Raw genomic sequence first — 26977 nt, forward strand, 5'->3', positions numbered from 1 at the left:
AACGCTCAGTCTGTTCTCCGTTCCTTTTCATTACCCCTTCTACCTTCCTTCTTTGCTCTTTCTGAGCTGCGCTACAAAGCTAAAAAAGTCATGACATACCAACTCGCCCAAACTTCCACGCTTTCGATTGGCATCCCTTAATGCTATGCCCGTAGCACCAACACTTAATACACTGAAGGGGGCGAGGAGATAGCGATTCAACGCCGTAAATAAGTGGCCACGCCTTGATCTCTGTAGGACGAGCTGTTCCATCGAAGGTAACAATGGCTGATTCTGTGGGGATCTCCTTGTTCTCAGATAAGTGAGAGTCCACGGCTCTGGTCACAGAAAACATGTCTAGAATCTCTGAAGGGGAAAGGCTCGAGTCGACCTCGCGAACTAGTTCTTTAAAACAAGCTAAGTGAAGAGGAATGAAGAAGCTCACAGGATGTGAGGCAAACGCTGTACATTCGAATAGGTCAGTAATAAAGGACTGGTCTGGCGAACCGCAGAGAGATAGAGAGAAAAAAAACATTTATTCGGACCATCGAGGTGGTTGCTCTTGACGTCGAGTGGGTGGTGTCCTCATTCCAGGACTCCACTGGCCATGGCTGCTCGACGTACTTGCTGGACGAGAGCTTCTTGGCCCGCCAGGGTATCGCCGGTCAGCTGTACCTCCCACCGCTCAAATGACGTGCTAGGAGTCTTCAAGTGTTGAGGTTTGCCCTCGCACCCCCACGAGATGTGAAAGCAGATAATGCCACCGCGACCAAAGTACCGTACTTCGGTGATCAGTTGGTGGGTTTCGCCTTCTGAAGTTCTTCCCGAACGAATTTGGGGTTTTTCATCCGAATTGACTATCCATTGGAAGGCACCAGGGCCACAGGAACGTTGGTCAGTCATCTACGCAAAAGTTCAATTGTATAATCATGAGGTGCAAGAGAAGCCGACCAGGCAGTGTTTGCCTGGCCTGGAGAAGAGGCAGATATCAGTCTGGTTTGCCTAGGCCAATCACCGCCCGACATCCAGCCGCCCCCGTGCGGGTGCACCAAGACACCAGGAAGGGGCCTGTCCAGTGAAACGGGTCGCAGAGTCGCACGGCGAGGATTCTTCGAAGAACCAGGCAGGCCAGCTATACCGAGCAGCGTTTCCTGGCTTCCGAACAGCGCGAACTCGACACCTCCGGAATGGTTTGGTTTGGTTTGGAGCCTGTAGTTATAGCACAACCCACTACGAGGGTTGGCCATGAATCGGGTGGCAGTGGGTTGATAAAGAATAAATACCTAAATAGGATTTTTTTTACTGAAAGTGAGATATTAAACGAATTCTAATCGTTAATAATAATTTTCATGCTATAGTTTCTTAAACTTAGAAGTTAATATTTTTAGTTTCTTGTGGAAAATAAAACAGTAAAATTAGCATGGAAGTCTCCTTGTTTCCATTATAAAATTATATATGGCATCACATACGTTCCTATTACAGTGTCTTAGTGCCGACGCCCCCAGAGACAGAATGATAGGTAGCGTAATGGCTAATCCAAGTTGGCGGAAGGGACCTTCTGGAAGTATTTTTCTATGCACGTTGAACCTACGACACTCTATCAAGAAATGATCCATAGTTTCGGGTTCATTGCAGTAAAAACATTTAGGAGAAGGTAATCCGAGATGGTGGAACAGCAACCCCACGAGGCGCTTCTTCGATCCTCGTTTTCATCCCCATGCTTGCGCTTTCCCCAATGTACGGCAATGGCTTGTAACGATATCCATGCGGTCAACAGACATAACACAAGCCCATTTCCCTTTTGCGGCTAATCAGGCCTTCATCTGCACTCTGAAGGCGTCGTATGGTGTCAGAACCGGCAGCGCCATCTCTTTTGCACTCTGCGACTTCTAGCCGTTGTATATATACATATATATATATATATATATATATATATATATATATATATATATATATATATATACGTAAAGATACGGGGTGATGATTGATGTTTTGCGGAATCTTCGAAAATCGCCTCCGGCAGATAGCATAGTTCTAGTCCCTTAGTTGGATTATGTTGGAACTTTTAGACAGGAGTTAAATGCGCATTTTAAACATTGATTTTGAATCTGTTATGCGAATATGTCATGTGAACGTGTTTTAAAATAGAATTACCTGTACGTTTACAAATTTCTTACTCCAGCCTGAATTGTATAAACTGGGTACGACCTTTATCGCGAGCTGTTGTATAACTTCCACTTCCATAATGGTGAATTTAGGTACCGACAAGCTTCCTAGCTCCTTTTCATTGTTTAATCTTATTCTAACCCTTCTCACTCAGTACTGCACTTCGGAGCCTCTGTGAGGACTTCGAATAAATAAATATATATTCAAAGAGGCGGACATTACAAGCACCTGAAATTGAAACACACATTAAGCTAATTAAGAAATATTCCCTAATAAACTTTTTAATTACTTACCTTAGCGCGCATGTTGCAATTCAGAACTGTAGCCGGTGAGCTTGCAAGGCGTATCCACTTTAAACAATTTTCCAGGATAACGTACCAGTTTCGAGATTTTTATTCCTAAATTGGGGGATGAGAAACATGGGCGTTCTAGTTACTTCGATTGCATTAATGCATAAAAGAGTGATTTGTTAATAATGCAAGTGGAATAAGTGTGCATTTTTAGCAAATAGCGCTCTTATTCGAAAGTTAGCAAATAATGAATAATTGTTTCAAATTAAAAGCTTCTTTTTTTTCTGTATTGAAGCCAGCTTCAATATATATATATTGATTACCTATTCGAATGACACAACAGTAGATACATTTTGCGGTTAGAAGCTACACTTTGATTTGGGGTCCGTCTGCACCGTACGCAGTTCACGCAAAGATCCCAAATTCTATCAGCATACTGGCCGATACCGGCTGTTCTTCCGGAAGCCTCTCGAGAGTTGGCTTAGGGCACGGAACGCTCCACCAAACCTGGGCAAGCTGTTGGCAGTATAGTTTCAACGTTAGACTACCGCGTTCGCTCGCCTGCAAGCTGACAGTGCTGGATGTCGAGGAAGCACTTAGCGAACGAAAGACTCTCGTCGGTGTATGGCAAACATGATCGAAGCGTTTGGGAACCGCGCCGCTCGCACTTTATCGTGGGCCTCAAGTGGAATGCCGCGTACATAATAACCTTTCGGAAGGTTCCCGCGAGTGTCGATGCCGATGTTTATGTGCTTCCTTCGCAGAAGCCAAATATGCGCGTCACTTACTTCGTCATCATTGTTCCACCAATGAGACGCCATCGGTCTGATGGAGACGGATGGCGGGGCAAAACGGTCTCGCGAAAAAAAAAAAAAAAAGGAGCCACCGTGCGAGGAGCTTCTCGGCAACGCAGGACCACCGCGCGCCATCTGCCGCGGAGGTAGGCAGCCCGGCTGGTGGCGGCCAGGAGCCGGTAGACCCCGGCGCGGGGATTGCATGTTGATACTGGCAGCACGAGATACGCAGATCCGTCAAGGCGCGCAGAATGGCACACGGATGTGGAGGGCGAAATGAGGTTGTCAGAGCGCGAGGGGAGCGGCGCTGCTTTGGCGCTTGTCTCGTGTGGAAACGAATGCATTACACCGGCTGAAAGGCGACTCAGATCTCTCGCAGCTTCAATGACTCCGCCGCCGCTGCCACTGAGGCAGCGGCTAAACGGCCCGGCTTGCTCTGATGACGAAGGTGCTGGTCCTCGCGGCGTTTCTCGCGGAGTCGGCGAGGTCGGCGGGCCGATCCGCGAAGGCTATCGACCTGCGCACGCTCAACGCCTCGCCGCTCGGTGCATGTCTTTGGCGGGACACCACCGCACTTTGCTCCGGCCCTTTTTTTCTTTATCACGTTTTATTGCAGTTCTCTTTTCTTGCTTTTTCGCGCATTTTAGCAAGATCCTCAAACCCGATCTGCAGCCGTCCACGAAAAACGCAGGCACCATGTCCCGCCAAGCTCACGATGGTAAATATACGCCTTATGCGCAGCTCTTGCCAAATTGTGATCTGTCCAATCGCTTGTGAGAGCTATTGAGAACTAAGGAGTTTCCAATTTTGTTACATAAACATTTCTATTGACGAAATATATTAGAATGAATTCGCTTCAGAGAGTTAAGAAATCACCATCAATTTCCTATGCACAGATTGGGTAGGTGGTATTGAAAATTTGAATTTTTCCCACTCCTTGCGTCCCGAGAAATTTGAGAGAAAGCAATTGGTGACCCAAAACATTATGCATTTCTCCTCAGTTCGTTCATCGCATTTGTTTTTCCTGTGAATTCCTCCGCTGCTGCCATCATCGTTTTTGGCCTACCACTTGCTTCTTGCAGCAACACCAGGGCAATTGGCAATAGTTTGCTGGTCTAGTGGACGATATCGCGTAATTAAATATCGCAACTATACACAGTGCGACAGGATACCGTAAGATACGGCACGACTCGACAACGCTGCGCGTGTTTGACCTCTTCTTGTTCCGCATCTCCTCACGCTCTTTTCAATCATATGCGCGTGGCTCAGACCTCATCGTTTTCCTGCGGGTGAGAGGCAAAGCGCATAGCTAAACAACGGATGGACAAACCCCGGAAGTCAAGCGGAAAGCATGAAAGAATGGATAGGCGTTGTTGTGCTGATAACGTTGCCCGTGCACGTTATAACAACAGGCCGAACTGCCAGCACTGTTCGTTTGTAATTGTTTTTTTTCCCCCTTGGCCGACCACTATCACTAATATTACGTCCAACATCCCGATTGGCTGAAAGTTGCTCTTACGAACAATTCTAGCGTAAAAGCTTTTTGAAAGTACGGGCCAGGGTTTGTAAGTGGCGGGTGTTATACCCACTGCATTTCACTGGCGCAGGTGAGAAAGCCGCTCATCCCTCCAGAAAAAAAAAAGATGAACGAAAAATAATACGCGCACGCGAGCACAGCAATGTTCACTTATAGTGTGATTGACGGCTAAGGACTGCACTGACTGTTTGTTTGTTTGTTTGTTTGTTTGTCTGCGTTTTATTTACGGACGCTTACGAAGCAAAGACCTGCTCCACACGGAGCTAGCCACCGTTCATTCACGTTTATTGCTTTTGCACTGTTTGCACAAATAATTAGATCACCTAAAAAGACAAGTGCTACAGCACGCTTTAGTTAAATGACAGCAATTCATATGCTACTCAATGGGTTCCGAGTGGTCAATCTGCTTATGGCCTCAGCGATATACTCCGTCGCGCTAAGCACGCGCGGCCTTTGACTTGGCGAGCAAGTGGAGCGACCGCGATGCTCTTGCTAATTACACTTGGACACCTTACCAGCATTTTGGCCAGAAATCGGGCCGCGATAACATGACGATTCTATTGCAGGTGAGCTCCATCAATGGTCAGACCGAAGCACCCCCCCCCCTCCCCCTCATACGTTGTCGCGAGGATCCGCCGGTCGTGAGCGGTGGGCGAGAAGAAAGGAATAAAATCAAGAAAAAAGGAAGCGCTACATGACACTGGCCCAACGTCTCACGAACCTGTCAATTCGATTTTCGAAAACTATTGTCCACACAAGCCACGTTGTCAGATTGAAACGAATACATTCTTAAAGAAATTAAAAATGGCTCCTTAAGTTACAGTTCCTAATTGACGTAAGGCGTTTGAGAGTATATCTCATGAGACATTGCTAAGGAAACTTCCTTATTGCGCTATTCGTGGTCTGTAGCATTAGAGCTTGTTCGGCCATAGAAACAAGGTTATAGAAGCAAGTGTGTTCGCACTATCAATAGTTCATCCCAGGTGCAAGCCATAATGTTTGACGACCTTCAAGGAAGCATATTGGGCTAGTGCTTTTCAATATCTACATTAATGATGTTGCTAACGTTGACTCGGAAGCACAGTAAATATTTTTGTAGACTATAATACTATTTCGTTTTCATCTACAAATGCGGTATAGTTAGTTAAGACTATGAATTCTGTGCTATAAAAGAAGTTGTGAGTGGTCTACCAAAAGTGGCTTAAATAAATACAGAAAGAACTAAAGCAATATTGTTCCAAGAAAAAAAGAAAGAAATGCGGAGAGTTAAAATTCAATAAATTCTTTGAATATGCAACTCGTAACATCATTTAAAACACTGGGCATTATTTTTATGATCAAGATCTTCTCCTGAACGTTTAGTTAGCCCCCACCTACTTTTTAAAACAAAACCCCTCTCAGATAGTTGGTCACGTGTACCCAGTGAAATACCATCCCCGCGAAGGCTAAGATATTATACAACCTATTATTTCTAACTAACACTACTGCTGTCTCGTCTAGAGTACACCTCTGCATTATATATATATATATATATATATATATATATATATTAACTGCTTGTACTAAAGACAAGAATTGTCCACTGTATCTGTAGCATGCCTTGTGACTTGCGTTGTGCACCGCAGTTTAAAAAGATAGATGTAGCTAAACTTCCCGGTTTTTAGAGATACTGTTTAGCATACATTTTTAACCATGAATGTAAACAGAAAGTTGACACCACACGTTACAGCAGACGTAAGCAAAAACTTTCCTCACAACTCCCCTCGTGGGGGCGCCGTCGTCGGACAAGCTATACACTCAAAATTACTGGTTACAACTTTCCTAAGATAGCGTCATAATATCATGCTAATAAATCAGATTTTTATAAGGAAAATATGTTATTGACAGGAAATACAGAGAGTTGCTACTAAATTATATTCATATAACTTCGTGTACGATCTTTCAGATACAGGATAATTTTTTTTTTGTCTTGGGAAACCTAAGCACGCTTCAGTTATGTAAATTTCCATTCCCGTTTTCTTGAAATCTTTTATTTCTTTTCTTTCGATTTCCCTCTGTACGACTTTGTGTGAAACGAATAACAGCACTTTGTAGTATTTGACTACTGTATCGAAAACAAAATTTTTTTCATCATTGTACTCGATATTTAGTGTTTATTAACCGTTATTTTCCAATCCCTATTCATATGGTATGCGTCTACGCAACGAATTATTCTTGACTAGTCGGATTTAAAAAAAAATTTAGTTCGTTGCTTTCATTACACACTCCTTATGCCCGTGTCGCCATGCACAGGGCTCAGGGCTTCACAAAGCTGCTCACGCCCAAATTTTCTCGATCCCCTTCGCATATGTATACGTTTATGGAATATAATCGAAACAAACAAAACAATACTACTGCGCGAAGCTTCTTCCGTTGCTGCGACCGAAACCCGCCAGAATCGGAAAACCACGATCGAGGAAGGGGGTACCGAGCTGTTGCCATCCCGTGGCGTCGACTTTGCTCGCTGAATCTGGGCACGCTTATAGTTCTCGAGGCGCCCGTTCGCTACGTCGCAGAAAAAAAATAATAAGAAGAAAAAGAAAGAAAACGTCGTCGTTTTGGGACAATTCTGACCACCCAGGGCGTCGCCCCCGACCAGGCGAGCTACACGGAAATGACCGGGCCGAGCAGCGGCGCCTCCGAGCAGCGGCGGAGGAGGCCGCTCAGTGTCAATTCCTCTCGGACGATTAGGATGCACCGCGGAGGAGCAGCGTTTTGTCGCGCGTGCAAGGAAGGCGCTGCCGCCGCCGCTGCCGCGAAGCGCGGCGGCGATTTTATAAAACCGTCCCCGGGGACGGCCGTTTCACAGCTTCGGTGGGCTGCGCGCGCGCGCAGCGCATAGCTGCGAGCGGTGGTGGCGCCTATCTCATTATTTCGTTCGAACATGGCAGCGGCGCCGTAATGACAGGCTGTGAGGCCGTCCTCTTTTGAAATGATGGGGCATAATTACACAGGAAGGGCCGTGTTGCCTTTTTGCAGATACGTTAATGACGCGGGCAGGACAGCCCAGGGGGCGGCCTCTCCCCCCCTTCTTTATTTCTTCTATACGCGCGGGACCCGCTCCTCGCGATGCTGGCCTACTTTCACCCACTTGACGTCCCTGGCCGCCGCCGTGTGCCACTGAGCGCGCGGTGTGCGTGCGTGGCGTGTACCGCGGTGGCAACGGCCGCGCTCGCTCCGCAGCCGCCCAGTCGCTGCGCGTCGGCAGCTCGGAATTAAGCCGTCGCTTCTTACGTCACGAGGCGCGCACTTGGAAGAACCGTTCGGCCCAATATGAAATTAATGAGCGAGTTCGGCGCAAATCACATTCGCAGGTAGCGTTAATTGACACCGGTAGTCTCCGTCCCGTCTCGGGTGTACCGGCCCAGCCGCTCTTTCCTGACCCACATCGGTCGTTGCCGAGCGCCGGTGGAGAGGGCGGTCAGCTCGGGTGCACTGCAGATCGACCGCCAACCCTGCGCAGCTTCCGTGTGTGTGGAATAAGGCGGCCGGAGCACTTACCCGCGCAGCTCAAAGTCCGTAGGCGTTGACAGAATCAAGCCGTTATGACAACTGCGAAGAAGAAGAAAAGGGAGGTTACGTTGCTGATTCATTTGCGTATACACATTTATTTATTTGCATGTTTGTTTGTTTTTTGTTTGTTTGTTTGTTTGTTTGTTCGTTTGTTTGTTTGTTTGTTTCGTACGCATCTTATTGCTATGAATCAACACACGCAAGTATCCGTCTACGCCTGTATACTGTGATGTAGTGTCAATAAAATGCACAAGTTCTACACAATTCAGCTCCAGTATTTAGCTTTCTCATTCAAGGTACATTTCAGTGAGAAGATTTTCCAGCTCTCTGGGTAAGCCTTCTGTCATCTGGAGTAGCGCTCTGGGCGTATGTCCAGGTAAACATCTCCGGCACGCATTAAATACTGTCCCTCTCTCTCTGTCTGGGCCTGCAGCCACACGCGTTGGGTGTCTCTAATGCGATAATGGAAGCGGTTCAGGGAGCGCGGCAGCACCGGGGGCGTCCTGCAGAACAGTTGCGCGTTTAGAGCGCGAGCGAAAAAATCCCAGGACACTTAAGCAATTCTTATGAGTTGTGAATGCGAAAGCACTGATGTCCAATTGAACGCCGCTGAGCGGTCCTTCAAGTTATGAACTCCTCGTCACGAGCAAGCGAGCGCATTGAGACGCTTGGCGAACATCTCCTAGATAGCACGAGGCCGCTGCACTTCGATCCGGGACGTCATGCTACCTTGCCCGACTGCCATACAATCCAATGGGGACGCTCCCGAGTAAGCCGTGGTGATTTTGACATCACCGCTTTCGTCATGCCGGGCTTGGCAATGGAAAGTTAGGCCGAAGTAGCATGATGTCATACAGCAGAGTGCACAGCCCTCATATCCACAGGAGGCACTGGTTTAACCTAGTGGGTAAGACACTCGGCTTCTGAGCGTGGGGTCGTAGCTTCGAAGCTCACTGCCTCCGACGTTTTCCCTTAAGAACTTATTCTGCGTTTTTAAACGTTAATTTCTTTATAACAATCACCGAGGCGAAGTGAGAACGCAGGCGAGAGCTTGCGCGGACAAGAAACGCGCGGATGACACAGGCTTGCGAGAGCGACGGTGGTCGCGGCGGTGCCCCCTCCCCTCACGCAACACAAGGCGCGCCAGCGCGGCAGCACTTTTTCGCTTTCGCCCGCTCTGCTCCGTCGAGGCGCCCACGTGACGTGGCGTCGCAGCCAATGGGAATTCAGGTGCCGGTTCGCTGCTACAGACGCCGACCTTTTCGCTCAATGGGCCATTTGATGCTCTCGCATCAAAACACTTCTCCTCTGTGAGCTGCAAAGCACCGTCTAACTTTCCTAATCATGACGCAGGCAAAGGCAAACCGGGGTTGTCATGAGGCGTGCAAGATGTCCCAGATCACCGAACTTATTTCGCTCGCTTCACAAGAACCACGAGAGCCTAAACGCAGTTTTGTGACTTACAGCTGAGGGAGGGTATACAAAAAATGCAAGCAAACAAAAATAAGAAAAGGGGAAAAGGAGAGAAGGAAATGAGCCAGCAAGCCATAGCACCTTTTGTAGGCGACGCTTACCGACACTGCTAGCGAACGCAAGGAAAAATACATAGCATGACTATACAGACATTCACTGTGATCTACAGATTTCACTAGTGCTCGAGTTGCGTTCTGCACCAGCGACGAATGTCACCACAGTCTAAGCATACGGTGTAACGTCTCTGAAAACGTTCTAATATTCAGAACACATGGGCACGGTGCACGGAGGCAACTCGGACATACAGCACGGACATGGGCACAACAGGAATTCGATGGTGCTCAGCTATAATAATGGCCGCAACTGTAGCATGTAGAGGTACATCATTCACTTAGAGAAGGAGGGAAAGCCACTCAACCAAAGGTGGCACGCAGCAGTGTCCCAGCGGAAGAGCTACGTCCGCGCACCTCTTCCGTGCATTGGCGCTACGTTACAGTTACTTTTTTTTTTTTAAGAAAACACTGTTCTTCGCACTAAAACCCCTGCATCTACGCGCCACCGCCGCTTTCTTAAGTAGCGACAATCTCTGTTGTGCGCTGCCTTTTCCCCTCACACCAAATCCGGTTCCGGTATTTCCGGTTCCGGCATTTCCGGTTTAAAAATTTCCGGTTCTTCGTTTCCGCTTCCTGGAGTTGCGCTGCAGGAATTTCCGCTTTGACTGCTGTTAGACGCTGGTGAGACGCCCGCGCGTGCTTAGCAGAGCTGTGGCAGTCAGCATAAGAAGAATGCAAAGGGGGCAAGCTATTGTATTCCGCTGAAGTAGTAGTTCGCGGTCGCTGTTGTCCAAATGCACGAAAAACGGCAGTGGTCTCTAAGCGCCCAGGCACTACATTCCACTGTACGTTGTCGCTCGTGCCACAACCCGTCACAGGTTGACGCCAAGCAGCTAACACGAGCAGATCGCTGGTTACAGTAGACGGTGATTCTTGGATGGAATCGCATTCAAAGTTTCAACCGCAGCTCGTGCAATTAAAGCCTCTCCAGCGGCGCGAAAGTAAACAACGCTAAAGAACAAAGTGTCACTTCCACTCGGAACAGGAAGCTGCAGCTACGTAAGTTCCGCTTGGCGCCGGAAGCTAAGGGGGTGAGTGGGAGAGGAGCGTGGAGGGGGAAAGCAGGTTGGCGGTACTTAACCTGGCCGGCGGAAACATGTATGGAGGGGCTTTACTTCGCACTGAAGGCACAATAGTAACTGGAACACGAATGCATTTCGTCGGACATATTGAAAATTAATATCTCGAAACTAGTGCAATCCAGAGAATTCGTTACAAGTGGCTATGCTTTTCGAGCTCACCGGCTATAATTCGCAGATAGAAATATGTGCCGGAAAGTTATTTAATCAAAAAGTCAATTAGCACAATTCTGTTAACTATTTATTTAACTATTTCGACCTTTCGTAACAGTAATGACCGCCTCATCGAGTAATTTAGGTCAAGGGGTAGAATTGGGCAATCTCCCACAGGCATTTTTTAAACATTTGTTGCAGCTAAAAAAAAACACCATGTACACATCTTCCTACATCTTAACTTCGACCGCTCCATTCTGTGCAACGAGGCCGAGAAGAAATAGTCATCAACTCCATTAATCTCCAGATGGGTTGAACTGTGATCCCTCCCACAGGTCTCCCTATACCCGAAGGCGTCTGAATTGTCCTAGTGAGTACTGCGACTCCAAACTCCAGGCGTCTACTTTGTGGTAGGCCTCCCTGAATGTTAACTGACATCATTAATGAAGGGCCGATCGTGGTCAGATCGTGGACACAAAATTCAAGCCCAAAGTGACTCATTCACGTGCAAGTTACCGGTGAGCACCCATGGATAACATGCAGATGGGCGACCTTTCACAGTCAAAGCAACCTGATGATGATGCACAGCTCCCCTTTACATGAAGGTATTGCTATATTGTGGTCTATATATAGTAATAGAAGCTGTGTAGATGTCATGCCAGGTAGCTTGCGTAAGACAAGTGATAGTACTACGGGAGGAAAGGAAATAAAGAACGCAGCGTTATGCCAAAGTTCTCGAAGAACAGTGTCTACCATTCGCTACATTGTAACCTTTAGCAACAGGAACGAGCCGAGAAATGAAAATCAGAAAGCATTTATTCTTTTTTTTTTTTCTCTTTAGCTGCCGGCAGACATCATATGCGTGCAAGCTTTCAAGCTCGGTCAGCCCAACACGAAGCCAGAGACAGGGAGAGATTTAATGCCCGATCCGTTGAACTACTAATCTCGCCTATAATCTCATTCAACGAGTTTGCAACAGATTCCATCAGGCTCCTACAGCCGGAGCAGCCAAACTTCAGACGCGCTGCGCGTCGTGTCTTACCGTGTGTCTCCTACTTAATGCACAAGTTGTACAGAAGCAAATGCTCCAGTCGAAGTTTTCTTTTTTTTTATTCTTCTTGTCATTGCTACACTGCTCTTCTTTAGTAAAAAGTTTCAGGCACATGTATGTACGTGCAACACAGAAGTCGCCATGTTCTCTTAACAGCGGCCATAGTCTACTTCTCCGAATAACAGAGTGACTATAGTGTGGAGCCGTTCTTCACACTTTTTCTTTCAAAGGTCTCAACTCTTGCACGCGCTGCCCTTGTTGACAGAGTAAAAAGGGTGGGCACAAATCGACCAACCGCGCCTTCTGCAAAAACTGAGTCTTGTGTCCGCGGGGCTGGAATGTTGACTTTGGTATAAACAGCCAACAGCAGGCACCGTTATCGAATGCAGCCATCTTTAGCGAAAGAACAGCGAAAAGGCGATCGGGGGAGGCGCTGACTGTCGCATGTTTGCCCTCAGCGTGAAAGGTCGGACTGCACACCTTTTCTTGCGTCCTCGCTTGTCCACACATACGCACATACTCAAAAAGAAAGTCGACCGACTATGCGCGGGCTCAGCGCAAGGTCCAGAAGTCGATTGTGACACGAGCGAGGGCGTTAGCATGCGCCCCGGAGTCGATCTATCTCCGGTTTCCTTAGGAGCCGGGACACGCATGCGTGGCTTCAACGGCGAGAGAGATACGGCGATATATCCTTCCGACCCAGCTTCCGTGGCATACCAGGCGTCCCGCCGTGGTAACGCTCTCGATGTAAGTGATCCCGGATGAAGATAGCTGCCCCTGCAGCTCTCCCCACCCGTCGCGGTGGAGGGCTGGTAATTTGGAGCCGCATTGTGCGGCCGCGCCATTGTGCCAGCTCCCGCCGTGCTCGCTATCGGTGCGAACCATCGCGCAACTTGGTGACAGTCAATCAAGAAGGGTTCGCCTCTGGCGCTTTGTGCGCGCCTGTGCGCGCTCTCTCTGCGGACGCCCATGTTTGGAGATGATTCTTCACGGCTTGTTAGGGGGAAAGAAGAAGGAAAAATAAAATACTCCTCGCCAGAGCTGCCGTTGCGCGGTAAAGTGACGGCCGGCGAAAGGTGGCGCCGCGAGGGCTGTAAACAACGCGCCCGTTCACACACACACACGGGCTTCACGCTCGTCGAACAGGAACTCAGACGAGGTGTTCGCGCGTCTCGGGGGCCCCCAGTAACGTCTCGCTCGTTCCGCGCGTTCCGGCATGGTTCCGGTCACCGTGCCAGCCGACAATAGTGCTGCAGCGTTGCACCTCTGTTCGCTTTAGCAGTCGGAGCGCCGTGAGAGCTACTCGACAGATGCCCAGCAAAGCTAGGAACGCTCGCAACACCTAGCTCGATTCCCCCTCCTCTGCCGTGTTTGTCTTTTGGATGCGTCCTTCAAGCACGATGCGCCCTTTCGAATGCGTCCCTTAGCACACATCTATTTACTTTTCCTGTCTTCGCATAACAACGGTATGCTTTCTTTAGAAAGAGAGGGAGAAAGTAGTTATCTACCGAACAACACAGAGAGACCTGCACTATAGTGTGCTCTAAACTGGTACCTTGCACTCAACTGCGAGGACGGGAAAGGAGAGGAGGAATGACGATGAAGAGAAAAGTTGCGAATTTCTAGAAGCACACAAAACTGTGGCGTTTCTAGAGCATCGGTTCCTGTGTCTCGTAAAAAATGGTCCATATAAATAATTTTGCGCAGTTTGCGCGAGTACAAGGACGCAGAACGCGGTATTTTGTTAGTTGTGTACTATCGACGTATGCAAAAGCACAGGGCAGATTCCACCATTTTTGCGCCTCTGCGGGGCGTTCGCGATACAAGTGTGAACGCGTCTCAGGCGGCTGACAATAGTCGCAGCTTAGACAAAATGAGTTGTGCATAGTGTCTGGCGAATGTGACATCAAAGCAAATCCGATGCACCGTACCTGTTTGCTTGCACTTGAACTTTAACGATATGCAGCATTTCATTTCGAGGTCATGCTTATGCAGACGTCGGTGGTGTCGGTCCGCCTAAAACGTTCACTTTCGGATACTGCAAACATGTGGAGCGCTCGTGTCGAGCATTACATAAACGACATTGCCTTATCGCGCCAGCTTGACTGTGTTACGTCGTAGCCTCACTTATTATCAATGCCCGCCCAATGGCGCCAAAACTCGCAGTATCGTCCAGCGCAAACGTATGGCGCTATAGAGATGCCACTGAGAGGTGCACAAACGTGGACCGCACTATAGCTTGCACAGAATCGCTGTCCGCTCTGCGCAGTCTATGATTGAATCGCGAACGTACACTTTTCACTTCTCCGTCTTGCTAGCGGTATTAACCTCGCTGCTTTCCAGCGCTGCTATAGGCGTATAGGCGTATGGTATTTTCATCGCCTAGAGCTGAAAATCCCATACATGCCCTTGTCAAACATTAACCCAGCATGCAACAGTTCAGGCAGGCCGCTTGACCGCCTCACCCAGATTGGGTGAGGGAACAAACGTGAGTTAATGACATCTTAGTTGAAATCAAGAAAAAGAAATGGGCATGGGCAGGACATGTAATGAGAAGGGAAGATAACCGATGGTCATTAAGGGTTACGGACTGGATTCTAATGGAAGGGAAGCGTAGCAGGGGGCGACAGAAAGTTAGGTGGGCGGATGAGATTAAGACGTTTGCAGGGACAACATGGCCACAATTAGTACATGACCGGGGTAGTTGGAGAAGTATGGGAGAGGCCTTTGCCTTGCAGTGGGCGTAACCATGATGATGATGATGATGATGATGATGATGATGCATATTATTTGATTCTGGGATAGTACGTACCAGCAGTGAGGACAAATAACACTACATCAACTTCTGTTTAACCAGGATTTCTACCCTATACAGTGACTCGGTGGACAAACACGTATGTATACTATACGCAAAATCTTAATTGATTTGAAGGCCAACTCCTTTCTCGCGAGGCCTGAAGCTCTACACTTTAAGTGATGTGTAAATCGCACTAACACTTACACAGAGCGATAGGGATAACGTCTCCAATCTGGATGCTCAAAGCCGAAGTGTGATTCAACATTTCCAGCTTGAGTGCCCTGGCGCTACCGCTGCTGTTGCCCTTGTGCGAAGTAGCAAGTGCGAGTATACACCAGTGCACACCAGTGAGCTGTCGGCTTGCTCCTATATACTTCCGGGAGCACAACTTCGGCACTGGGTGTGTAATATTGGTATGGGCGCATTCTTGGCGACTCCTTCAGTATGACCCGCCATGGTTGCTCAGTGGCTATGGTGTTGGGCTGCTGGGCACGAGGTCGCGGGATCGAATCCCGGCCACGGCGGCCGCATTTAGATGGGGGCGAAATGCGAAAACACCCGTGTGCTTAGATTTAGGTGCACGTTAAAGAACCCCAGGTGGTCGAAATTTCCGGAGTCCCCCACTACGGCGTGCCTCATAATCAGAAAGTGGTTTTGGCACGTAAAACCCCATAATTTAATTTTTTCCCGTTCATAATGAAAGCGCCAAAGTGGCACGAAGTGCGTACGCCGCGATAGCACCGCGTCAACAACCGACGCCGCCACGTCGAGTGTGGCCGCTTGATGGCGAGCCATTGCAACGAAATTGCAGCCAGGATACACTAGGGATACTACAGATTTTCAACTCGGCTGCAGTGGTTACAACAAAATATACCGTGTCGTGGTTTTGTACGACATTGTGGTTGGCGGGGCGAGATTGCCACTTCTTGTGTGTGCTGATGTGCCCACAAGGTTTCGTGATTCATGGATGGCGATGAAATAATCATCATAATGCCATCGCCAATTATACGGCCATCATAACAAAGATGGCTAATCACCTTAACATCGCCATGCTTACGTGCGTGTGTGTGTGTATGTGCGTGTGTGTATGTGCGTGTGTTTGTGTGCATGTGCGTGTGCGTGTGCGAGTGCGTGTGCGTGTGCGTGTGTGCGTGTGTGCGTGTGTGTGTGTGCGTGCGTGCGTGCGTGCGTGCGTGCGTGCGTGCGTGCGTGCGTGCGCCGGCGGTTGGGATCGAACCCGAGACTTCGTGTAAAGCAGTCGATCACCAGAACCACTAAGCCGAGAGGAATTAAATAAGACAAATAAGATAAATAAGATAAATAAGAGCGTAGTGGACGCGTACAGCATCCACTACGCTCTTGTAGAGAACAAGGTGGGTTGCCATAAGGAATCATAAAAATAGAATGAATTAAATCAATATTCCACCCGAAAATTTCACTCCGTGTGCAATCGCAGTTCTCTGTTCAGCGCCACTTTGACAATTTTTTTGCCTGCGCTACATGCTTTTCGTTTTGCCATTTATTTTTGTTGTTTAGCTGCCTGTATTGACTGCACCATCATCTGATTCGTGATGTGCCTTCCAGTCCTCTGTTCTTCTTATGAGCTCTCGAGAATGGCCACGAGAACGCTACGTAAGCATTTCATGTTTTACAGATTACGCCACATTACTTTTTGTCTCTCGCTTCCTCCGCAACAAAGGAGAGGTGCCGAGTGTGAAATTTAGTAATGGTGGTAAGAAGGGTAAAAAGAAAAGGAGGGGGGGGGCGCCATGGGTGCGCCTCATCCTTTATTTTGCGCAAGAGCGTTCGTCATTGTTGGCCCCCTTTTAACGGTACTCAGCGCCGCCGAGTGGTATCACATGCCGGCAACACCCCAAGCGCGGAGGGGCGCGCATCAAAGGGGCCGACGCGGCCCCCGAGAGGCGTCCTCGCGGACGTGGTCATTCACACGGCCCGCGGAGGCACTGCCAACGCGCCGACGTTTCCGACAGTCCCGTGATTGCCCGCAGAAGGAGGCCCGGAATCGACGAGCAGTGGAAATAAAAGATTACGACTGACCTGGGTTAATGTTCCCACAATACGCGCTCGCGAGGCGGCGCGCCTCTCTTCTATCCGGGGCGAAATTGATATTTCGCCGGCGGAGAGCGCCGCCCGCCGTTTCTTGGCGGCCGCGCCGGTCGCCTTTTGTTCCGCGTTTGAACTCGCCGCTGGCCGCCGCCTCGGCGACTAATGAGAGCGGCGCGCGCTGCCTTCTTGCGCGGCCGCTCTCTCGCGCCGCCCCGCAGTGATACCGCAAGCCGCGTGCATGCGCGCAAACTGCAATTGACATGGTAGCCGCTTCGATTACTGATCGCATCGATAACGCCCCCCTTGCCGCACTTGGGGCCGACCTCAAGGCGGCCGTCGCCGAGACGCGGAGTGTTAATACCTGCCGAGCGTTGAACCCCCTCGGCCGCTAAACACCGGGAGCCGCCGCGGAGCCCAAACGACGCGAGTGCGCCGCCCGACGCGCCAAAGTGCGGGGTCTGCGTGTGCGCGCGCGCGGCCGGTGGCGAGACGCGACAGCCTTTACGCAACGCTGCGCGGCGCGCAACCATTTGGCGCGGCTAAAGCGGCCCAGCATCGGCGCGCTTTCCTCACCTCGGGGCAGGACGAAGGAGACGGGCGGTTCCTGTGCTGTCGGACGTGCGTCCCCGCATCGCCAGGTGAACTCGGCAGCGGAGACCAGCGCGAGGTCCTTTGTTTCGGGCGCGAGGGTTTCTCCGTGGCGAAAGGAAGGCGCACACATACGGAGGACATGGGGAACTACGGCACGAAAAGACGTCGCAGCCTCTTAGGCGGGTGTGAGGAGTCGTTTAGTCTGGCGCAGACATCATGCATACGGGATACAAACGATCGTGTATAGAGGTTGATGCGGGAGGACTCGCAGAGCCTTGTGTAAGCGTTAGTTTGTTGTGCTGTTAGAAAAAAAAAAGGAAAAATAAAGAACAAGCGGCGACGTCAGCGAATCGTAGCAATTTTCTTGCAAGTACACCTGTGGGCAAAGGGGATGCTTCTTTTAGTTGTAGGGCTGCCATAATGCAGGTTTCTTGTTTTCTTTTTGTTTTCTTTTTTGTTCATTTTGCTAACATGCCTATTATACTACAATTTATTCCCTGGCTCGATATCACGCACGGCGTTACAAGCGTAACCAATATCAGCGGCAGGTTGAAAAGACGAGAAATATAACTCACCTCCGTATTCGATGTCAGATCAGCTACAGCTGCGTGCCAACCAGGCGCACTGTACCTTCGGAGACATACGCCAGATGCCTCAAAAGCACCGCATAAAACCGAAGAAGGCGTTTTCGACATCGTGCATGCCTTCCGGGTCCAACGAATACGACACATGCAATACGTCGCGAAGTACGTAAATCGAGCAAAAAAGAAGACCCTGTCGACGCACTTGCTCTGCTATCATGGTGTACCGTTTCGACAACGCCTCTCCAAGCGTGAAGTAAAGCAAGAAAATGAAGAGGAAGTGGCAGTTCCTCTGTGGTTGCTCCAGCTGCTGTCTTCGTATCTGCAGGACGAAGTTTCTTGCAGTTTCTTCAGTGCGATAGCAATCGACCCTGGGAGGTGTGTAAAATCATTGTGTACACAAAGAGTGCACACAAAAAAGTGGCCTGGTACTGCCATCTGCCTATCATGCAAACTTGATCCACATCGCAAGGGGTGAGGGGGCGTTCGAACACTGTTTGTAGTGACCCGAGTAATCCAAGTTATGTTGGAATTTTCTGAGCCAGTTATGTTGCAAGGAACGTAATCAATGCTTCACCCACGGGCTGAAGTCACGAAAGGTAAACATTAATTTTTTTTAATGGGGAAATATTAAATTACGGGGTTTTACGTGCCAAAACCACTTTCTGATTATGAGGCACGCCGTAGTGGAGGACTCCGGAAATTTCGACCCCCTGGGGTTTTTTAACGTGCACCTAAATCTAAGGACACGGGTGTTTTCGCATTTCGCACCCATCGAAATGCGGCAGCCGTGGCTGGGATTCGATCCCGTGCCCTCGTGCTCAGCAGCCCAACACCATAGCCACTGAGCAACCACGGGGGATAAATGGGGATATATATTTCCCTAAGCAAGACATGAAGTGCGCTCGAGTGCGCGCTTACGTTCGATACATGCACTCTATGGGCGCGCAGAGCTCGAGAGCCCGTGCATTGCCTTCTTCCGTGTTGTAGGTTCGTTCTCCTCTACAGATAAGCACAGTACTCGCCAATATGCCTTGCACTAAGCGATGGAGACTAGAAATCTGCACAAATATTTAAAACATACTTTTTAATGTAAATAAAACAGGCCACCTCAATATGGCCCGGCTGTTCACGAATGAATACGTGTCCAAATATTTCGCAGTGCGTCCCAATTAATGTTTTTGTTTTGTTAAAGGGACTGACAACCAACTTTCATGGCATCCATTTTATTTTAGTGCAAGGAGGAGGAGACAAAGGGGAGGAAAAACAGGGAGGTTAGCCAGTGTAAGTACCGGCTGGCTACCCTGTGCTGGGGAAAGGGGTAAAGGGAATAAAAGGAGAAAGAAGAAGAAGAGGGGAAAAAATTTAAACCGGAAAATTCACACAGTAACGCGATACTACGCGCTACAACATTAAAAGACGGTCGAACAATTCGCATGTCCTTAAAAACTTCAGCAAAGCCCTTAAGGCCTTGAGTGCCGAGCCCGTCTGGACTAGTGTCCTAGAGCTTTTTTCTCTGCAAAGGGGCAATAGAAAGCAATGGAAAGTGCAACGGAAAGCAATGGAGAATGTCTAATCATGAGGTGCTAGCGCGAAAAACGCCGTAGAACATTTTTTATCGGAATTTTTCTATCCGCAGTGAGGAAGTAGTCGTTCACTGTAAGCATGCTGAAAACGGTGACAGGTGAGCGGGATAGCGATTACACGCCGGCATTAGTGGGAGGCGGACGACAAGTGCGACCGTAACTGTGAGAAAGTATTATTTTGTTTGTCAAGTCGATGTTCCTGCGATTCATGCTTTCCGAAGTGTTGAAGTATTTCTGCGATAATAGCGACGTGTTTTCGTGGATTCGTGTCCAACTTCTCTGGTATTTAACCAGTCAAAACGACACCAGTCGGATCTAAAACGAAACGACGCTTTTACACAAGACACGCAGTTCAGCGTGTTGCCGTAGACACTCGTGCGCTTTTGATTTCCGAAGCACAGAATAAAGCGCAAGTGTCTAATACTATGGCAACTGCAATTTTAAACAATAATTATGTTGTGCTTAACAACAGCCAACTTACGTACAGTAATCTCATAGATTACATCCGAAGCACTAAGATTTCACCGCCAGGCCACTTACTGGTTTTTAAGACTTTCTTTATAATTCCTACTTAAATTGCGAACAGCGTGCTGGATTCTATCACAATAAATCATGGTCATTTCTTTTCCATCAACGTCTCACAACACATTCTAGCCAATTGTCAGTCCCTTTAAGGATATGTTGGTGCCTTGGATTGGTTAATAGATCTTACACTTAACCAGGTTCTGATTCATTTTCTCTTCGTAATTTTTCTACGCGTTGTGATTTATACAAAGATGTCACCTTGAGAACATATATTAAACGTAGCGCGTATGTGTGCCTGCTGTGCTCAACAATGTGTTCATTTTATTATTAACTCCATTCATTCGTTTAAAAATTGATTAAATGCTGGGGTTTTAAGAGGCACGCCGTATAGTAGGGGACTGCGGATTATATTAATACTCTTGGGAGTCTTTAACGTGCATCTAACTCTAACTACACGAGCGTTTTCATTTTTCTTATTGCTGAAGCGTGAGGCCAAGCTAAAAGCAATAGCCGGCATGGAGCAAGTTGTTAACGCCTTCTGAACATATATTTCTTGGGGAAAAAAATAAAAAGCTACGCGCAACAACAGGCTTGCTTCAAAAGAGGTGCCGTTAGAACGACAAGAAGCTGATCAAGTTATTAGGGATTCACGGTACGTTAAGGCAGGCATGCAGATCGCGGTCACAAGCAGAATTGAGAAGGACAAGACAAAGTTGGCGTCCGTGTCGACTTTATCGTTCTTCTGGGGGCCGTGTTTTGCACGCTAAACTTCCCGCATCATGGATATAGGCAGTTACGCGAACTACATCCTGCGTCCTGTTGTGCGCCATGTTGATCACGTTATTTTTTTTTTTTTTTTGCAGAATTAAGACTCCAGGAAAGAAAGTCCGCTTTTTCCCTCCCAAGATTCCACTCCGAGCCTTGTCAGCTGTTCTGCGTACATCGTTGTCCCCGGGCAGCTATCACAATTATAAGCGCCACCTAAGGGTTTTCTTCGTCAATTGTCTGTTTTTTTTTCTTTGTTTTTTTTTTCACCCATGGTCGGTTCGCTTCGGCGTGTAATCGGCGGAACTTGTGGGCGCCAGGTGACCGCATCGTTCAAACCAACGCGCCCACCGAACGCTGGTCTGAAGCGGTGAGAAGGGTGGCGGAGGAGGGACGAGGCGGGGGCAAGCGGGTACTCGTTTGTCGAGTTGTTGGCGTGAGCGGCAGACGAGTGTCGGCCGGAGTAAGTGCCATCTGACGGCACGAGAGCGCACGAGGTGCATGCTTGTTGCCAGACCACGCACGCGTGCGGCCCCTCGTTCTGCCGTGGCAACCGTGAGCGGGACTGGCGCGCCGGGTCGCCGCCGATTTATGCGCTCCCGTTCCGCCCGCGCCGTTCTTCTTATGGAGCCCCCCCCGAGATGCCCTCCACCAAGAGCAACCCCCCCGAGGGAGCGCTTGCGACGCATACACCCTGCCACTTTTCATGCGTGTGTTGTGTCGATTAGTGAGGCAGGTAGAGCTCTTCATTGAAATGCCGATATGTTTGCCGGCGTGTGTTAGGCTGCACGCTTATCCACGTCGTCATAAACGACATGAGAATCCATAATACACACAGCCCGAAAGCACGAGCTAAGAGGCCGAACAGACACCGAGAAGCTCTGGACGTCAACTAAAAGTTTGCTGCATGCCAGTTACACAGGTGTTCATAACTGCGCTAGTTTCGGCGTTACGGTATGCCCGGCTACGAAAGAGACAAAAGGCCTCAGAAGAACGTGGCACAGAAAGATGTAAAAAAAGAAGAAAAAAAAGAAGTGCAAGCATGTGTTATCATTGGTTTCGCTACACATGCTAAAGTTAAGTTAAATTATTAGAGTTGATGAACACCTTTTTGTTGAGAGCTAAGCCGTGGGCTCCTGAGCAAGTACCCCCATCACAATTGACTCCTCGTTGCATCGTGTTAGGAAAAGACACACTTGGATTATTTTTCGCGTGCGTTTCAAGAAAAACGGCCAAGAGCAATTGAGCCGAAGGAAAGCACAGAAAGATGGGATTGTTTAACTGCACAAGAACGTCGTGTTTTCGTATTTATTTTTTAAGCCATTCAGCTATTCAGCCGCACAGCATACGCCTTATAAAACAAGTAAGGAAGAGAAATAAAGGCACGGAATAGTATTGAATCGGTTCAGTTAATCTTTTTCCTTTATTCTTTCTGTTGGGCGGAAGGGGCGCAAATAAACTGTGGAAACTAACTTATGTTGCAAACATCCGAAAACGCAAGGAGCTCCGAAAGCTTCTTTGGGGAAGTTACAGAAAAACAAATACTAAAAGCGTTTTCAAGTCTTCGCAACACCACCATTGCCCCCATCCTCGAATATCATGCGGAGATTTCCATTCACGCTATTCGCTGTAGAGCAACAAGCTTTCCGACTTTCAGGGAATCTCTCTCTCACTCTTTGAGATCAAGATAATTAGAGTAGTATTTATCAATATACGCTGGCAACGGCTGCTCCATTTCACTGGGATATTTATTAAGGTAAGACAGAAATATAGAAAATACTAAAAAAATATAAAATGTTTCTATAGTTCATTCTTTAATAATATAAGAAAATGTACCGACACAAGACGCAGTTTCCCGTGAAATGAGGTACGAATATGCTTCGAGCGCACTCGCGCGCAATCTGGCTCACGGAACAGGCGCTCTCAATAACATGCGGTGCTATGTAGTCGATATTCCTCACTCGTGCCAGTGTTGTCAAAGAATACTGGAAGTGTCACTCCTTCTCGCTTTCTTCGCCACGGTATCCTCTCTCCACCAGTGCAGGGTAGAAAACCGGACATGCCTTTCCTCTCTTCAGTTTCTCTCTCTCTCTCTCTCTCTTTTGAAGTGTCATGACTGCTTTTCGACACACTTAATTATATGGCCATTGACTTATACCTATGGCCATTTACTTATTTCTATGGCCATTGACCGAAGTTTGATCCCTCCCTCGGGCACGCAATTAAATTTTCTTTAACTGTGAGCTATTGGCAAGACAGGAGCAGCACCCAGCAGCCACGGTCAAGAAAGTACAGGAGGGCTTGCAAAGAAAGCTTCGCTTTCGAAACAAATCAACAACGCCTCCTCGTCGGCGCACGAACCTGTCTGTGCGACATTTAGACGATTTTTAGAGCGCAGCTCTTTGGCGTCCGTTCCTGGGTTTCGCGTCGTCGTCGGCGTCGTCGTCGGCGTTGTCGTCGTCGTCGGCCTCGTAACCAGCTCGCCGACGAATCTGCTCCGCCGCCGCCGCGCATGCGCGCTGTCGGCTCTCCGGGCGAGGGAGGATGATGGAAGGGAGGAGGAGAGACTGTGGAGGAGGGCTGGCTACACAAATGGCTCTTTGGCGTCCGTTCCTGGGTTTCGCGTCGTCGTCGGCCTCGTAACCAGCTCGCCGACGAATCTGCTCCGCCGCCGCGCATGCGCGCTGTCGGCTCTCCGGGCGAGGGAGGATGATGGAAGGGAGGAGGAGAGACTGTGGAGGAGGGCTGGCTACACAAATGGCTCTTTGGCGTCCGTTCCTGGGTTTCGCGTCGTCGTCGGCATTGTCGTCGGCCTCGTAACCAGCTCCGCCCCCCTTTCATCCCCCCAGCGCTAGCAGCGACCGACTGATACCGCTTTCGTGAGTCCGCTACCGCACTCACGAAAGACGTCGTGCACTTCCTGCAACTCGCATTAACCGTCCATCGATCCACACCGATGTTAGTAGTGGGGGACTTTAATGTTGACATAAAGACAAACAGCAATTTCCTAACACTTATGCGGGAGAACATCCCGTTCCTCTCGCTCGTAACGCGTCCCACGGCTGTGACAACCTCGCGAGGCACTTGTATAGATCTCGTCTTTGAGAATCAAGCATTGGTGTACCAAGTCGAACATATATCAGTCTATTTCTCCGACCACAAAGCTTCCTTCATGACTGTCAAGAACTGTTAGTGGAGTCTTTGTTAAAGGAATACGTGTGAAAAATAAAAAAAAAAATCTGTGATAGCGCATACATGTGTTGCTCGATTTCTTTGCCTCAATCTATCGAAAAGGTGAAACAGCTTATTTGCTGCGCTCAAATTTCGCATTAGGAAGTAACGTAATCGTCGGTAATTTTTTCTTTGAGGCAGAGTTTGTCTTCACGTAGCATCCGGCTTAATGACCGCATACGCTGTGGTATAAGTCGCATATGTAAGTGCTCATGTGTAAAAGGCACTGCGCGCAAGTTTAAAATGAATGAACGAATGAATGAATAAATAAATATATAAATAAATAAACAAACAAATAAATAAATAAATAAATAAATAATCAGGGACTGGGGTACAACACAATGTTAACCTTGGGCCTGCGTGAATCAAAGCGCGAGCATGCTAAAATAGGTAGAACCTCTGCGGAAAAATAACTTTTTTATTATTCTGCGGGAGCGTGGCCTTCACCTCAAAGAGACACTTACTGCAGCAAGGATGTCTACACGTACTGTCCCAAGCTGCGAGGAACTTCCCAATCGCCCCAGCAATCTATGACGGCGGGTTTTTGCGCGCTATAGTAAAGGGACGAAAACATTTACGAGCCGTCCGAGCTAAACGATAAAGTAAAGCACGTCGGTCGACAGCGCCACCGGTTCACCCCGCAGAGGCGGCGCAGGCGCAACCATGACGTCGCGACGGCGGTGGTCGCACAGCTGGCGCGGGGGCGCGACAGCCGCCGCTGCACGTGCGACTGTCGAGAGCGCGACACCGTTTCCGCCTCAGGTATTCCATCTCGCAGCCGAGCGCACTCATCACCGGCGCCGCACTGCTTCCTGTGATAGCCGCCGGTGCTTATCGCGGACAAGGAGGGGCGAGCGGCGGCGGGCCAGACCTGCACGCCGCCAGCGCCCGGCCGGCGTCGGCACCCGACCCCGGCCGCCTCCGAAAGCAGCAGCGACGCGCACCAGGCACCTCGGAACGCGCCGGCGGGTCAGGCCACGCATCTGCGCTTCTCCCGCATCACTTCGGAGCGCGGAGGAGAAGTCAGCGCACGAAGTGAGTGCTCCAGTGAAGAGAATTCCGCGCGGGTTGCTAGTACAGCTGCGCACGGCTGCCTAACGTTTCCGAACGATGGGCAGCTGGTCGCGCCTAGCACTACGAGTATTCGGTGTCAGTATTTTTGAAGTGCTTGACATGCTGCTTATTCAATTGAAGGGTGCGAATTAAAGGAAATGGCTTTGTAAGCTGGCACATCACAAGCTCGTTGTAGGAGTCAGCCTAGATTCTTTCTCTCTTTCTTTCTTTCTCTCTCTTTCTTTCTTTCTTTCTTTCTTTCTTTCTTTCTTTCTTCGCACTGAATTCGTATAATCACGTCGAATTGTTAATCGAGCAAAAAGAAACAGGCGTGACAAAATTTAGTTAGTACCTGCCGCCTGAGTGAGCTCCACAATGTTCGTTTGTTGTGTGTCAAATGTGAGTCTTGTTTGGTTGGTTATTATATCTTACAGTCGGAAAAGTTTGACAACGATAATTCGCACCCTACCTACTCACTTTCTGAGAGATTACTTCTCCAATTTAAAAATGTCACCATCTTTTCTCTAATGTAATTAAAATAAAATGATGAACAGAATGCTACGAAAGGTACAGTCTGTTTCGCCGTTAATAAAGTTAGTCCGCAAGAAAAATAAATTGCTGAATGATGAGGCAGCTCGATGGCTTTATTATTCTATTTTTCGTACTACAATCACTTTGTGTCTTGCGATAACCTATACCTAAAAAACATTGAATCTTATTCTCTTCTTATTTTCCCACTTTTTAGTGCAAGACGTGCTCTAGGCGCGGTGAAGTCCACGCGTAAGATCCACCTTCTTCCTGTCCATGTCTTAAAGCCGCCCATAAACCACATTTGTTTTATTCTATTTGAAGAGAAACTCTGCATTCTATTCATCCTTCGTACATTAATTGTTTCTCATAAGTCGGAAAAACCGGTGCTTTTTTTCGTACCTCTCTTTGTCTCGCTTCGCGCTGTGAATTCAGCGTCACGGATCGGCAAGTAGCCTGGTACTGCCAAGTCGGGTGTTATTAAGGCATTAATTCTATCTTCTATTGGACCGAACAGGACAACAAACAAAATTACCCGCCGTGTTTGCTTAGTGGCTTTGGTGCAGCGCTGCTAAGCACGAGGTCGCGGCATCAAATCCCGGCCTGGGCGGCCGGATTTCGATGGGGGCGAAATGCAAAAACACCCGTGTATTTAGATGTAGGTGCACCCAGGTGCACCTACATCTAAGTACAAGGCGTTAAAGGCCCCCAGGTAGTCAAAATTAATCCGGAGACCCCCGCTATACGGCGTGCCTCATAATCAGAGCGCGGTTTTGGCACGAGAAACCCCACAATGTAATATAACGAACAAAATTAGACAATGTGCAATTTTTTAGGTAATAAAAGGTACGTGATAAAAAAAACCGTGAATTATAGACCACAGTTTTGGTGAACTGCGCGCGCGAACACACACGCCCGCACGCTCAGTGGTCCACCAGCGATAGCAAGTCCTCGCAACTATATGCTTACGAAAATGAACCGCGGGCAAATGCTTTCCGCTTTTGTACGCAGTCTGGAATCAGGTGCGTGCAGCTTGCTTTTAACGCACAAACAGTGCAGATCAGGT

The 26977-nt window shown here is 48.7% G+C and overlaps 1 protein-coding gene and 1 long non-coding RNA gene across 2 annotated transcripts in view; one reads left to right on the top strand and one right to left on the bottom strand.

Moving 5' to 3' along the window:
- Positions 1 to 2438: 2438 nt before the first annotated feature.
- Positions 2439 to 26977, bottom strand: part of LOC139054258 (uncharacterized) — a 126936-nt gene continuing 102397 nt past the window's right edge. Inside the window, exons 3-4 of the long non-coding RNA XR_011511094.1 lie at positions 8307 to 8357; positions 2439 to 2543 (exon numbers count right to left, since the gene is read on the bottom strand). This is a non-coding gene — a long non-coding RNA (uncharacterized lncRNA). The remainder of the gene's footprint in view (positions 2544 to 8306; positions 8358 to 26977) is intronic.
- Positions 25236 to 26977, top strand: part of LOC139054256 (T-box transcription factor TBX20-like) — a 192074-nt gene continuing 190332 nt past the window's right edge. The window contains exon 1 of the mRNA XM_070530982.1: positions 25236 to 25365. The gene's annotated coding sequence lies outside the window, so the exon portion shown is untranslated. The remainder of the gene's footprint in view (positions 25366 to 26977) is intronic.

Source organism: Dermacentor albipictus, chromosome 1 (assembly GCF_038994185.2).
Source record: "Dermacentor albipictus isolate Rhodes 1998 colony chromosome 1, USDA_Dalb.pri_finalv2, whole genome shotgun sequence".
NCBI classification, from domain to species: Eukaryota; Metazoa; Arthropoda; class Arachnida; order Ixodida; family Ixodidae; genus Dermacentor; species Dermacentor albipictus.